Raw genomic sequence first — 15,610 nt, forward strand, 5'->3', positions numbered from 1 at the left:
TAAAAATGGAAATCTGAATAGGTCCATGATAGAGAAAATAGAACTCACAAAAGGCAAAAAAAATAATTTGATCGTTCTGGGTTTTGATTACCCTCTTGTTATTTCTATTTTTTTCTTTATAAGTTTAAATAAAAACTGTCCTATATTCAGCATGAACCATTAACCTCAAGTGCTTGAATAGCAGTTGGAACTCTCTAACAAAGATCTGCAAAGATGTAGAAATAAGCAAATAATCCAGATTCTAGGATTTCTGAGGGAAACCCAAATGCAAAGAAACTGAGGGAAAGAGGATTTTGGAGAAGATCCTAAGATGAAATCTTCTCCCTTTAAGTCTCTTGGTTGGGGTAGTAGATCATAGATTACAAAATTTAAAGAAAGGTCCCTAATACTCATTAGCATTTATATAACTGCTTTGGGTTTTGCAAAACACTTTAAATACAACATCTCATTTAATCCTCATAACAAGCCTGTAAGATAGGTCCTTATGTATAAGCAGTTTATAGTCCATTAAGGGGATTACACAACCATGGAAAGGACATATATTAAATATTATTACTGTATACCATGTCTGAAATTAATTTACTTTTCTCCTTTACCTTTCCAATTCTTTATTATCTGTCAAGATCCTGGGCCAACTTCACTGTGAAACCTTCCCTGATCCTCTCCTGATCCTTTCTCAAGTACTGCTTCAGTACTCCTTTGGAAATATTCATTACATCTTTTATGCCCTAATCTACATTATTGTTATATATGTACATATATACATATAATATATACATATATATATGTATGTATCCAAAAAGAATCTAGGCTATAGGAGAAAAAGGACCCCATACTGATGGTGGAATGATCAACTGGTCCAATCATTTCTTAGAGAAATTTGAAACTATACTCCAAAACTAATTAAAGTATAAATAACCTTTCATCCAATGATACTACTGCTATGCATATTATATAAAAAAGAAAGAGGGGAAGAGTATATATCCAAAAAGTGTTTAAAGCTCTAATTTTTTGTAGCAAAAAGATTAGAAATCATGGGGATATTTATAAGTTTGGAAATGTCTGAGAAGAATATGGTATATGGATTTTTCTGGATTATTATACTCAAGGAATGAAAAATAACAGATTCTGAGAAACTTGGAAGACTTGTATATATGTTGATGTAGAGAGAAGAGAGCAGAACCAAAAGAATAATTTACAGTATGATCACATTGGTAAAGAAAATGCTATTTTAAACTGCTGATTAATGAAATAACTAATTAGGACTTCATAAGACCTATTTATACTTCCATTCTTACTAAAGTAAGTCTTATGTATAATTGCTGAACCACTGTCAGTTTTATCTGAAAGATCATGGGAAAGAAACAAAATAAATACAACATAATTCTAGAGTAGATCTTGGATAACAGTAGATATTAATCTTGGGGACCCAGATATGATGCTAATTGAAGAAGGAATAGAAAAGGGAATGAGAGATTCAGTGTGGTAGATATTAGAAAATAAGAGTTAAGTTGCCTGAGTTGACTCCACAAAGATGAGGGGCCTTAGTGCTCAAGATAAAAAGCCAATGATGTAAAAAGCTCCAGGATCAAAGGCATAGGTGTTCTAGAACTATTCCAAAGAATAGCTCAAATCCCACCAAAAAAAAAAGACCTAGACAATCAAGCATATCCAAGGGTACTGGAAGAGATCCATCAGTGAGACACTACAAAATATGTAACAGTTCATATGTTTGGAAACTGCAGATGTGAGTGTGTGTTATGTGTGTGTTATATGTGTGTGTGTGTGTGTGTGTGTGTGTCTGTGTCTGTGTATGTGTATACTCTCTCTTCAGGTCTAAAGCTCAGGGATGACTCTAGGCCTGGATGAGTTTTTTGGTCTTGATGTAAAGAAAAATAACACAAAAGGATAGCAGAACTCTCATCAAGGCCATCACATGAATGAACAGAGGGATTGATGCATGAATAGATGAAAAGTATTTATTAGCTGTATACCATATACAAAGTAGTTTTCTAAGAACTAGAAATACAAATGAAAAGTAAAAACAAAGTTCTGCCCTGTAAGAACTTATAGTTTTATAGAAGGAGAAAATATTTATAACAATAGCTTGCATACATGGGTGTCAGATCATGGCATTCTCACAACAATATTGAGAGGTAGGTCCTGTTGTTAGTTTCATTTTATAGATGTGGAAACTGAGGCAGACAATGGTTAAGTGACTTGTTCAGGGTCACCCAGATTTTAAAAAATATCTGAGGTTTCATTTTAATTCAGTTCTTGAGTTCAAGTCCAATACTCTTTCCATAGCATTGCACAGCTGTCACCTCATTTTGAAAATCTTAGAGACGTTGAATAGAATGATAGGTCAAATGACTGATGAATATTTTCTTTTTTTCCAATGTATTGATTTCATTATTACCTAAATACATGTTTAAACAAATTTAGCATTCTTTTTTTTATTTGAGTTCCAAATTCCCTCTTCTCTTTTCCCTACTCCTTGAGAAGGCAAGCAATCTATCAATTGTACATATGCAGTCAGGAAAAACATTTTTCCATATTATCCATGTTGCAAAAGAAAACACACACACAAAAATAGGAAAATGAAAAACATTTTCTTCAATATGCATTGAGGGTTCATCAATTTTCTCTCCAGAGATGGATAACATTTTTCTTCAGGGGTCCATTGGAATTTGCTTGGATCACTGTATTGATCAGAACATTTAAGTCCTTCATTGTTAATTAGTGTTAGAATATACTATCTGCAATCTTCTTCTGATTCTGCTCATGTCACTTTAAATGAATTAATATAAGACTTTCCAGGTTTTTCTGCAACTCCCTGTTCATCATTTCTTGTAGCATGATAGTTTTCCATCATAGCTCTTCCCCAGTGGATGGGTTTCCCATCAATTTCCAATCTCTGCTACCATAGGAAGAGCTTCAGTAAAAAAATTTTGTACAAATAGATCCTTTTTTTTTCTCCTTTTTCTCTCTTTGGGTTATAGACCTAATAATTTTACCCCCGAGTCAAAGGGTTTGCACAGTTTTATAGGCCTTTGGGTATAGTTCCAAATTGTTCTCCATGATGGTTGGACCGGTTTATAACTTCACCAGAAATACATTAAAGACTCAGGCTTTCTAGGAATGGGAGTGTTGATTTGATCCTGCTACCCAACAGAAGGCTGAAAGGGAGAAGGTATCTGTGGCCATAAGAAGAGTCCCATGCTCATGGCAAAAGGTTTGGAAATCACCCTAGATGATAAATTCTCACCAAGCAGAAGGACAAGACACTAAGATGGGAGCTAGGGATCTTGAGGGAAGTAGAGCACCAAGAACAGTAGAATATCATGGTGATGCTGAGAATAGCTTCAAATGACTGATGGTGGTGAGAAGTGGCCAACTCAGGTGAAGATGAAGAATGAAGGAACATGTTCACACATGACCTATGGCTCGTTTCATGTTGTGTGAATAGAGTTATTTGTTACAGGGTGAGAGCATCATTGGGTAATGATAGTGATATAAATATAAATATATATATATATATATATAAACATTTGTTTTAAGAATAAATGAATGAAAGAAACAAATGAAAAGAGGAGGAAATGATGGCAAAGTTCAGGAAATGGGAAGATAGAGGGAGCAATATCAGATAGAACACCTCAGGGTCTTTCTCTAGGGACAATTCTGGATACACAAAGCCCTTGTTGGCAATTTATTTAGTCTGTAGAGTAGGGGATTACTTGAGATATGCTGGTTCTGTCACTTCCACTTAAGGCTAAGGCAGGAATGTGCTGCCTAAGCATATTGATCTGTAAATTGGCAATTTAATATGGCTACTTTTTAATTACCTCAGGCTTTGTCTGGAGATTTATCCCTAAAACTCTTGGTAATCTCAGAAAATTCTGGTTGTCAGAAGGGGCAAGGCGTCTCTTTTATACAGTTCTCAAGGAGAAGTTTCAGTTGAGCCAGCAAGATGATAGCCATTTCAAACCCAAAGGAGGAGGAGGCACTGATCTCTGGTGGGCCAGAGTTCTGGAATGTGGCTCATTGGATCCTAGTATCTAAAATGAGTAATTTCAGGTGCCACCAAGGCTTAGAATCCTAGAACTAGAGCTGAAAGACAGAAACCAGGTCACCTAAAACCTTTATTTTACAAATAAGGGAACTGAGGTTACCTCTGAACTCAATCTCAAAGTCCTTGCCACTGTATCACACTGCCTCTAGAAAAGGAGCTTTTAAACATTGTGTATTATGTGTGCAGACACGCAGACATGTGTCTCCTTGATCCCTTAATAGTCTGGCAATGTTGTATATGTATTTAGAATCATAATCCTCAAAATTCTCAAATCATCAAGATTTTAAGACTATAATAATAACAACAAAACATAATCATAAATACATAAAATATCTAGGATAATAAAAGGAGACCAATTCTGTTTAAATGAGGAGCAATTTTCCCCCATCCAAGTTAAATCTATTCATTGGGTCCAAGAGAGCCTGCTCTAGCACAGTGGGACTAAAGAGTGAAAAAAGATGTAGGTGGTAGGAGAGTCGCCTATTTCCACCACTCTCCTCCCTTCCACAGTTTCCCATTTCCTTGGTTACTCCCTAAGTTGCTCCCAAATAACCTAAGAAAGAGAGAGATTGTCACAGCATGGTCAGTGAGATATTTCTAACAGACCTTGCCAATAAAGCTAATCCTTTTAATAATATGGGATATTTGAAGGCAGAAATGGTTTTTGTCATCAACCTCTCCACATTGGCAACTTGAAAGAAAAATCAGTCACAACCACCTCAAATTAAGACCCTTTGGTGCGAAGAGTCAGATGATCTGGGAATTGGACAAAGATCCCCCTCGCCCCCTCCCCGAAGGCCAGCCCAGAGAGACTGGGCACATACTTGGGGGCAGAGGGGTGGGGTGGGTACTGTTCTTCTAGGGAAGGAGAATGCAGTTCCAGTTGCCAGAAACCATTCATCAGCCTCTTGCAGAAAAGCCTGTCAGCTCAGCCTACAGGCCCCAAGCCAGGATGTCAGGATTTGGGCTCCAAGCCAGCCTGTCAGGGTTGGGGGCTGGTAGCCAAGCAGTGACTTTGATGTTTCAAGGGTTAGCCAACTGGTATGCTAGGGTGGCCGATCAGCTCTGAAACTGTACACCCTGCTCAAAGGTCACTAGTTCTGAAAGTAATCTGGCCGTTAGAGTATCTCTAATAAAAATGGCGGTAGACATTTGATATTGGGGGTTTTTTAAAGGATAGAAAGAAAAAGGAAGAAAGAAAGGAAAAAAGAAAAGGGGGAAAAGTTCCAAATTATTCCAGTATTTGTTTTGATTTAAATTTCCATTACACATGCTTTTCATTATACAACTCAATTAGTATATAAAAGATTTTCTGTTTAACATGTTTAAATGAGCATAATTGTTCAATTTGGAAAGATTACAATGCTTTTATTTAATTAACACTGCAATAAATACATCATTCAGTAATGAACCCCATACTTTTAGGCCATTAACCATTCAATAAATTTACAATATGGAAGGTTCTTTATGGGGAAGAAGATAAATAAAGCTATTTAAATGAATGTACAACAGCTATGATGCTAAGCAGCAAATTATAGCTTTGTGCTTCTCCTCCGCCCGAGTGGTACCTTGATTGCAAACATATGGGGATGTAATAAACACCATACATTTCGATTACGATTTGGAACATGAAAGATGTGAAGACAAAAAATTCCACCGGAGAAATGCCAATGGAATCAATGTCATCTTCCCCATCCTGGGACAAGAGGAAGATCGTTCTACCGGCTCACTGTCATCAGGCTTCTGAGATTCAGTCTGAGGATGGAGATTTCCAAATGCCAGGAAGTGAAGAAGACTAACCAAGATCCAATGGCCTATGAGACTGGTGATCCATCTGCCATTGGCCCAGGTTGAACAAAACTTCAGATGCTAAATTGCTCCAAGACTTAGTTTCCTCATCTCTAAAATGAGAAGAAGAAAAATGTCTCAACTTCACAGGGTAGTCAGGAAGCTCAGCTTCAGTGAGATTATATAGCAAACATCACTATGTAAACATTAGCTGTTGTCCTGACTATGACAGAATATTGGGAGGCCGGAGCACCAGCTCAGCTCCTGAGCCACTTGTAAAGACAGTCCTGACAGTGGGCAGGCTCAGCAACTCTCAGTGCTTGGAAGAAATTAGGAAAACTATGGAGATGAGGAATCCAGCCAATGGGAACTTATCCATTTTACTTTCTTCCTCCCACAATTTCACTTTCACCAAATGCACTTAGAATAATGTCCCTACCTAGAATGGAAAGCATAGTCGGTATATTCGGCACAATGTTGAGAGTGCCAGACCTAGACTCAGAAAGATGAGTTCAAATCTAACTTCAAACATTCCTTAGCCATGTGACCCTGGGCAAGTCACTTAGCCTGTTTAGACTCATTTTTTCTCATCTGTAAAATGATAATATTAGCACCTACTTCCCAGAGTTCTTGTGAGAAATAATGAGATAATTGTAAAGTACTTTATTACAGTGCCCAGCACATGGTAAATGTTATATAAATGTTAACTGTTACTATTATAATTAGTTTAAATGAATTACATTTCAATAAAGTTTTATGCTTTTCAATCCATTTTCCTATTTCATTGGATCCTCCCAATAACATCAGAAAACTTATAGGTTTCCCATTATTGTCCACATCGTATAGATGTGGATCTGATGGGCAGACTGGGGTCTTGGTGGACTGTAATCTCAGTGCAACTCTGAAGTCTGAGCTGAGGCAATATTAAGAGAGCCCAGAGCTGAGAGAATCTGGACAGACTCTTATTTTTTGTTCCATTCTAGCTATTACCTTTTAGAAGAGACTTTTAGAAGAGACAGAAGAAAGACATTCAGAAAAGTTTGGGAGGCTGGACGCTCATCTTATTATATTCTTGAAAAGAAAAACAAGCCATGCGTAATCGAGACTCTTAGTTTCATTCCTAATCCTTTTTCTGTCCTACTATGTATATAAAAGTTACCATTATATATGGTGTTTAGGTTTGGAACAAAAACATATTGAATAAAGAAAAGGGAGAAAGTAGATAAACTGAAGAGTATCCAGACCAAAATGGAGAGACCAAAATGCTGAAGGGATTCAAGGAACTAAAAGCAATTAGAAAATTAAGGCATAAGAAAGTAGCATCTTTAGATATCTAAGGGACTCTCATAGAGAATGAATGATAAAGCCTGCCAGATGCTCAGGATACCACAAAAGACAAAAACAGTCCCTGTCCTTGAGTAGCTTACATTTGGAGGGGGTTCACCTTACTGGTGAAGTGGATAGACTTCTAGGTTAGGCATAGTACCTGAGTTCAAATCCTTTGGTGGACACTAGTTATATGATTCTGAGCAAGTCATTTGAATTTTCTTAGCCTCAATTTCCTCTTCTGGGACAATACTTGTGCTTACCTCTTATTGTGAGGATAGAAATGAGGCAATATCAAATAAAGTATTCCATAAACACTAATTATCATCATCATCACCATCATCATCCCTACTACTACACCATATAGATGATGATGGTGATGATGATTAACAATTGGGAAGACAATACATATAGGAGACTGGTTACCTGGAAGGGATACTTTGGTCTGGAAAGGTACATGGTTAATGAATGGATCTATAAGAGAAGCAGAATGAAAGGGAATTTGGCTCGTTCTTCATGGCTCCAAAGGGTAGAACTATGATTAAAATGGAACCACCTACAAAAAGGTATATTTCAGTTCAACATAAAGAAAAACTTCACATCTACTGGAGCTGTCCAAAATACACTAATAAGGGAGTAGTAATTGTGTCATGTCTGGAGATCTTCAACAAGAACCTGAATGACAAATTGTTGGTAATAGGATACTATAGAGGAGCTTCCTTGAAATGGAAAGCAATCTAATATAGATTTCACATGTCTCATCAGGCACAACATCTTTCCATATTAGTCATTTTGTGAAAGAAATCTCAAATGAAACCAAAAAGAAGAAATTTTTCATCATGTGGCTCTAGGATTATCTTAGGGCATTTCACTGCTGAAAATGACTAAGACACTAACAGTTCATCAAAAAATATCCTTGTCACCATTTTCATGGTTCTTCTGGTTCTGTTCAACTCACTTTGCATCAGTTCATGTAAGTCTTTCCAGATTTTTCCAAAATCATCGAGCTTGTCATTTCTTAATTCATCTTAATCATATACCATAACTTGCTTAGTTTCCCAATTGATAGACATCCCCACAGTAAAGCCTTAATACCTGTTTGGTGAAAAACAGGTTGTCATCTATCCCATGACTTTGTTTGACTCTTACATTCTATGATTTGGACAGAAGCACACAGTGTATCTGTCAAATATGAGACTGACACAAAGCTAGGTGCCAGGAGGGAGAGATCATATGTTGGATAGCAGAAATGGTGACTCAAAGTCCCTTCTTTCACAAGCCAGACCTGAGAAGGCAAAATACAAAACAACAAATGGTAAAATTTTCCCATCACTGGATATGTAGAAAACTTGGTTTAGAGTACAAATGGAAGAGAAATTCCTTAGAGAAGCTGAGTCCACATAGTCCTGTCTGTCTGTCTGTCTATCTATCTATCTATCTATCTATCTATCTATCTATCTATCTATCTATCTATCTATCTATCAGTGATCTACCTATATATAGGTGATATCTGTATATATATCCATATATATATATATATATGTACACACATATATATAGGTGATCCACTGAGCCATACATACATACATGCACACATATATGTATTTGTAACTCCTCTCACTTAAAAAGTTTGAAGGACTTTGGAATATAGATATGAATATGGAAGAGATTAAGGATATGGATAGAGATACTATTTTTTCCCATTCCTGAATGATAGGACTAGATGGGAAGAGAGAAATAGCAACTTCTTTAAATTAAGCAACTTCTTTAGATTAAGAAATAATATGATGGTGTTTGATAAACCCAAAGATCTCAGCTTTTGGGACAAGAACCAACCATTTGACAAAAATTGCTGGGAAAATTGGAAGAGAGTATGGGAGAGATTTGGACTGGATCAACACCTCACATCCTGCACCAAGATAAATTTAGAATGGGTAAATGACTAAAATATAAAGATGGAAATTATAAGTACATATAAGAACATAGAATAGTATACCTGTCAGATATATGGAAAATGAAAGAATTTAAGACAAAGTAAGAGAGAGACAACATTATAAAATGTAAAATAAATTATTTTGATTACATTAAATTAAAAAGTTTTTTCTACAAACAAAACCAATGAAACCAAAATTAGAAGGGAAGCGACAAACTGGGAGAAAATTATAACAAAAACCTGGGACAAAGGTCTAATTTCTCAGATTTATAAGGAAATAAGTCAAGTGTACAAGAAATCAAAGCATTTCTGAATTGACAAATGGTCAAGGGACATGAATAGGCAGTTTTCAGATGAAGAAATCAAAACTATCAATAAGTACATGAAAAAGTGTTTTAAACCCCTCCTGATAAGAGAAACACAAATCAAAACAATGCTGAGGTACCACCTCACACCTAGCAGGTTGGCCAATATAACAGTAAAGGAAAATAATAAATGTTGGAGGTGATGTGGCAAAATTGAGACACTAATATACAGCGGGTGGAGTTGTGATTGATCCAACCATTCTGGAGGACAATTTGGAAGTATGCCCAAAGGGCTTTAAAAGAATCCATACTCTTTGATCCAGCAATACCACTACTAGGTTTGTACCCTAATGAGATAATTATGAAAAATGTTTGCACAAAGATATTCATAGCAGTGCTCTTTGTGGTGGCAAAAAATTGGAAAATGAGGAGGTGTCCCATCCCTCGATTGGGAACTGGATGAACAAATTGAGGTATATGATGGTGATGGAATACTATTGAGCTGTAAGGAATGAGGAACTGGAGGCTTTCTATATGAACTGGAAGAACCTCCAGGAACTGATGCAGAGTGAATTGAACAGTACCAAGAGAACATTATACACAGAAAGTGCAAAATTGTAGAATAATTCAATGTAATGGATTTTGCTACTATAAAACCATCCCACGGGACTTATGAGAAAGATGTTATCCACATCGAGGGAAAGAATTTGGGGAGTAGAAACACAGAAAAAAAATGACATCATTTGTTTATATGGATATAAGATTGGGGGTTTAAGCTTTGAAATATTGCTCTATTGCAAAAATGAAAATATGGTAATAGGTATAACTCAGTGGAAGTGTTTATTAGATCCAGGAGTGGGGAGGGAAGAAGGGAGGGGAAAAATGAATTATGTAAACATGGAAAATATTTTTAAAATAAAAAATTAAATTTAAAAAATAAGAATAAAAGAAAATAGAAGTGGTAAAGAGAATCTTGGGATCTTAAAAGAGAGCTGGCCCTGAAATCAAAAGACCTGATGTCTCAAACACACACACACACACACACGCTCAATGTCAAGGGAATTGAAGGAAGGATATCAGCACATAGAATGGAGTTGCTGTCAAGGATTTATAGGAGACATAGATAAGAGCCAAATAGCATCTGGGAGGAATAAGAAAAGGGTTCTTTAGCTCATTCTTGAAGTAAGCCACTGATTCTAAGAGGAAGAGGTGAGAAGGGAGACCATTACAAGTCTGGTGCCAGCCAATTAAAAGACTGGATAGGATAGAGGGTCATGGGTAGCATTTCTCCATTGTTAAGATTTCATGGATACTGGAAGGAGACAAACAAATGGAAAATGGAAAAGATCTATACAAGGTTTTATTTTTTTAAACTCTAGTAATTAAAGTAGTGGAAATAGCAATAGAAGAAAATTTAAAAAATATTCTGAGCAATGGGATTAGATGCAATATACAGAGTGATAGTCTATGCCAATGATATCATTTTGATAGTATGGAGTGATTCCAAAGTATAATATGATACCATATAGTATGATGTACAAAGTATAGTATGATAGTATGGAGTTTTCCAAAATATCTGAAAGAAGAGAGGGTTCCAGAATATTGGAAAAAACTCAAACTTTATCATCATACAAAACAAGAGACAGAGACTATTCATATGTACTCAATCACACGTCTCTACAACTTTTTTATTAGAATGATCTCCAAAGACATCAAGAGAATTTTTGAGGTTTTTCCTTTTTTCTACTTTTTTAGGAGAAGATAAATGGCATGTTTTTGCAAAACATAGTCAACAGTGGACCACATTTATATAGCCCTGCTATTGACTAAAAGACATAGAGAATTCAGTCTTACTGTGTATTTTGCTTATTGACTTAAAGAGGCATTTAATTTGATAAATCAAAATGTCTTAAGTGTTTTTCTCCCACAAGGAGTTTCCCATGCTGAGGTCAAAATTGCATACAATTCCTTAAAAATGTAATAACATTGTGAGTTCAAAATGAACTCTGTTCAACTATCCACAGATTAATAATATTGAGTGAGGCATAAACATATTCATCCAAAGTATTCTTGCCAAAGTCATGAAGAATGTCCTGAAGAGAGTGGAAATAGAAAATGTATTGCCCTTTCAAATGAGGGTCCTTGGCCGTTGGAAAGAGGAGCTTCTCTCCCCAGATGATATTGCACTGATTACAATGAACCATCTAGTCAAACTCATACATTGACATCCTTTCCCATAATATACTTGACAAATGGTCATCCAGCCTTTGCTCAAAGACCTCAAGTGAGTGGAAACACATGATTTTCCAAAGCAGCCCCTTCTACTTTTATATAGTTCTAGTAAGCCAAAAGTTCTACTTCTCAACTTCCACCCATTGCTCTGGTTTCCACTCCCCGAAGCCAAGCAGAAAAATGATGATGATGATGATGTTGATGATGATGATGATGATGATGATGATGATGATGATAATGATGATGATAAATCTTCTCTCCTCTCCATGAGATAGTCCTTCAAATGCTTGAAATCATTATCATACATCCCTGAGTCCTCTCTTCTTCAGGATAGTATCACAAGTTACTGGAAAGAAAAACTCTAATCTACTTAATTCCAGGCACTTTGTTTCTCTTACTGCATTTTAAAGTTGCATTAGGTGTCGACCACCATAACACTGTGAAATCAGAATGACTTGTAATCTCCTAAAACCGCCAGATCTTTTTCAAGCAGTCTGCCTCTTTCCAATCATATTTCCTCATCCAGTCTTTCCATTAAAAAAAAAAAACTTAAATGCAAAACTTTACAGTTGTTACTGACATGGTAGAGTGAAAAAGACACCAGTCTTGGGATCAAGGGACCTGGCTCCAACACTTGGACCGGTCCTCTGACTGTGAGCAAGTCACTTGGCCCATCTGAGTCTCTATAAAATGCAAAGTTGCCAATAAATTCCACTCTGCAAATGAAGAAATGGGCAGAGAAAGAAATCAATGACTTGCCTCCTCACCTAAAAAGCAACAGAGTGAGAATCCAAGTCACTTCCATCCTTTTCCAGTCACTTTCAGTTTCTTTCTCTTCTCTCATTCCCTTTTCCAATCTATCAATGAATTGAAATATCTATTATGTACCAAGAGGACAGAAAAACCTGAGGTCAAATTTGGCCTCAGATACTGTTAAGTATCTAAACTGTGTGACCTTGGGCAAATCAGTTAACACTGTTTGCCTCCATTTCCTCATCTATAAAATGAGCTGGAGAAGAAATGACAAAATATTCCAGTGTCTTTGTCAAGGAAACTGTAAATGGTCACAAAGAGTCAGACATGACTGAAATGAATGAACAATAGCAATGGATGTACCAGATATTGTGCTAAACACTGGGGAGTCAAATTGAGGCAAAAGACATTCCCTTGCCTCAAGGAGCTGCTTATAATCCATTTCTGCTACTTTTCACAGTTGTCTATTTCTCCTTCTCCCATGCCCATGCCTTAGACCAGGCAGTATTCTTCAATGAGCATCAGATATTCATCATGTCCATGGCCTCCAAGTCGGCAGAATTTAGAGATTTGCCTCTTCACCCCATGCAATTATCCAGGCAAATGTGATTAAGAAAGCAGTACTTGACAGTGAAAAGAAGACTTGATTTGGATACAAATTACCTGGTCTGGAATTCTACTTCCACTATTTAGTTGTGTCATTTCCCCTCTCAATGTCATTTTCTTTATATGTTCAATGGGGTGGGTTGAACTGAATGATCTCTACGGAATCTTTCATCGCTCAATGTATGATCCCATAAATATATAAGAAATGCAAGCAAGGTTTAGAGTTGATTTTGGACTGTCACCACTTCCATGTCCCACTCCATCGTTCCTAGGATGATCATGTATAGGAGAAATGTGCTGGAACTGAATGGAGATTCCTTTAGGTCTGAGCCTGGGCATTCTCAGGCTTAACTTCTTTGTGCATTATTTATAAAATGAAGGGATTGGACTAGATGGCTCCTGGAGTCTCTTCAGCTTAAGATCTCAAAGCTTCTGAGCCCATGAACTCAGCCCACGTCAGGTTCAATGACTTTCCTTCATCTTTTCCCTGACAAAAAGCCCTTGGGAAATCACTGAGTCAGTGATGGTTCATTGTTGCCCCATGGGGAACCCAAGGAAGATGGAGAAATCACAAGCCAAAATGACCTTTTTAGAATACATTCAAGCTTGTTAAGCATTTGTCTTATGCATGATCTCATACAAAGCTTGCCTCAGCCCTGAGAAAGAAGTTCAGTGGATAATAGGACCCACATACTGCAATGCAGCATCAGAATAAGTGACTCACCCAGGGTCACACAGAGAGTGAGAAAGGCAGGACTCAATACATGGTCTTTTTGACTGATTCCAAGTTGAGGAATCACAGGATCATAGATCCTGAACTAGACAGGACCTCAGAGTCCATGGAATACAATTCTATATTTATAGATGAGTTCATTGAAGGCTAAATGTCTAAAGCCAGAGGAATAGTATCAGATGTGGGATTTGAACTCAGGTCTCATGCTGTACCATCATGGTATCTACTTTGCCATTATATACATTGGATCTCATTGACTCTCCAGAGATCTGAATGACATTCTGAATTATAGTTCACAGGATCATAGACTTAGAGATGGGGAAGGGCTCTTAAAGAATATTTAATCCAATTTCCTCATTTCACAGATAAAGAAATTGAGAACCAGCCATGTGATTTGTCTGAAGTCATCCAGTTAGTAAGTCTGGATTCAAATCCAGGCTGTCCAACTCAGATGCCAATTTGACTTGCAGATCTCTAAAAGCATGCATGGGCTCTGCTCTCACTGAGATGCAATCTACACTCCCACCACGTGTCACAACATTTTGGTGATCCAAGAAGGATTTGAAATTCCAAAGCTCAATGGATGAGAGATGGGGGCAGAAAAGGAGGGGAGAGCAATAGTCAGGTTCCTAGATGAAGCTTCCAACCTCACAGAGTCTTTGCTTGCCAAAGATGACCACATAACCACTAGCGAAATCTAATTTGTGCAAATTCATGGGAAAAGGGGCCTCATTGTCAAACAGCCACTATCACCGGAGAATATTGACATGGTGGGAGCCTGTTTCCTAGGACAAAAGATCTCACTGGTTGGTTGGTTGGTTGGTTGGTTGGTGTTTAGCCAAATCTCTCCCTTCTTCTGGGCCAGATGGGACACCCCAAAACATGATGAAAATAGGGAGGGAGGGAGAAGAGAAGGAAAGAGAGGAGGAGGGGAACAGAGAAGGGAGGAGAGGAAAAACTAGCCAAATGTTTAGAAAAGCCATTCCTATTATGAATTGTAGCCATGTGAGAGACATGGCAAGGCACAACTGCACACAGCCTAGTTTGTCTTTTGTGACATCATGCAATGGCTCCTCATCACATGGTATATAATTTTCCTGTTACTTGAGAAATGAGGCCATCAGCTGCAATGAGAGCAATGGTATGGGAGTGGGAACTGTCCCAGATTTCCCCAAACCAAGCCCAATACAACAAATGCTTTCAATGTTGCTCTCTTGTAGGGTCCAGGGACGAGATCATTCTAACAGGTCCAGAACCAAGAATAACTTGAAAGGCAGCCTAGTGCAGTGTCTATAACACTAGGTTTTGATCTGGATTTAAATTATACTTCAGGCATATAGTCTCTGTGTGACCCTGGACAAGTCATGTGATTTATTTATATCTTGATTTTCTCTTCTGTAAAACCTGGAGGGTGGATTCAGTAACCTCTACAGTACCTTCCATATCTAAATCTATGATCCCAGTGGTAGAGAAAATAAAATACTCAGGTAGCTTGTCATGATGAAAAATTTCTTAACATTCTTTAAATCTGAGAAATTGTAAACATGTAAAACAGATTTCTCTGTCTTTCTCCTTCTCTCTGTTTCTGTCTCTTTATGTCTCTGCCTCCTTTTCCCTTTCCCCCCTCTCCCTCCTCTCTCCTGCCCCTCTCCCTGTCCCCCTCTCTCTCTTACCCCCTCTCTCTTTCTCCCTCCCCTCTCTATGTCTCTGTATCTCTCTGTCTCTGTCTGTATCTCTCTCTTTCCCTTCCCCCCTCTCTTTCTCCCTTCCTCTCTCTTTCCTTCCTTCTCTCTCACCTCTCTGTCTCCCTCCCTCTCCCTCTTTCCCCCCTCTGTCTCTGCCTCTCTGTCTGTCTCTCTCTC

At 37.5% G+C, this 15,610-nt stretch overlaps 1 long non-coding RNA gene across 1 annotated transcript; it reads right to left on the minus strand.

Moving 5' to 3' along the window:
• Nucleotides 1–5,419: 5,419 nt before the first annotated feature.
• On the minus strand, nucleotides 5,420–14,723 carry LOC130455383 (uncharacterized). Its single transcript, XR_008913308.1, has 2 exons — nucleotides 14,553–14,723; nucleotides 5,420–5,973 (listed from the first exon to the last, which is right to left on the minus strand). It is a non-coding gene; the product is annotated as an uncharacterized LOC130455383 (long non-coding RNA).
• Between the last annotated feature and the right edge of the window lie 887 nt (nucleotides 14,724–15,610).

Source organism: Monodelphis domestica, chromosome 7 (assembly GCF_027887165.1).
Source record: "Monodelphis domestica isolate mMonDom1 chromosome 7, mMonDom1.pri, whole genome shotgun sequence".
NCBI classification, from domain to species: domain Eukaryota; kingdom Metazoa; phylum Chordata; class Mammalia; order Didelphimorphia; family Didelphidae; genus Monodelphis; species Monodelphis domestica.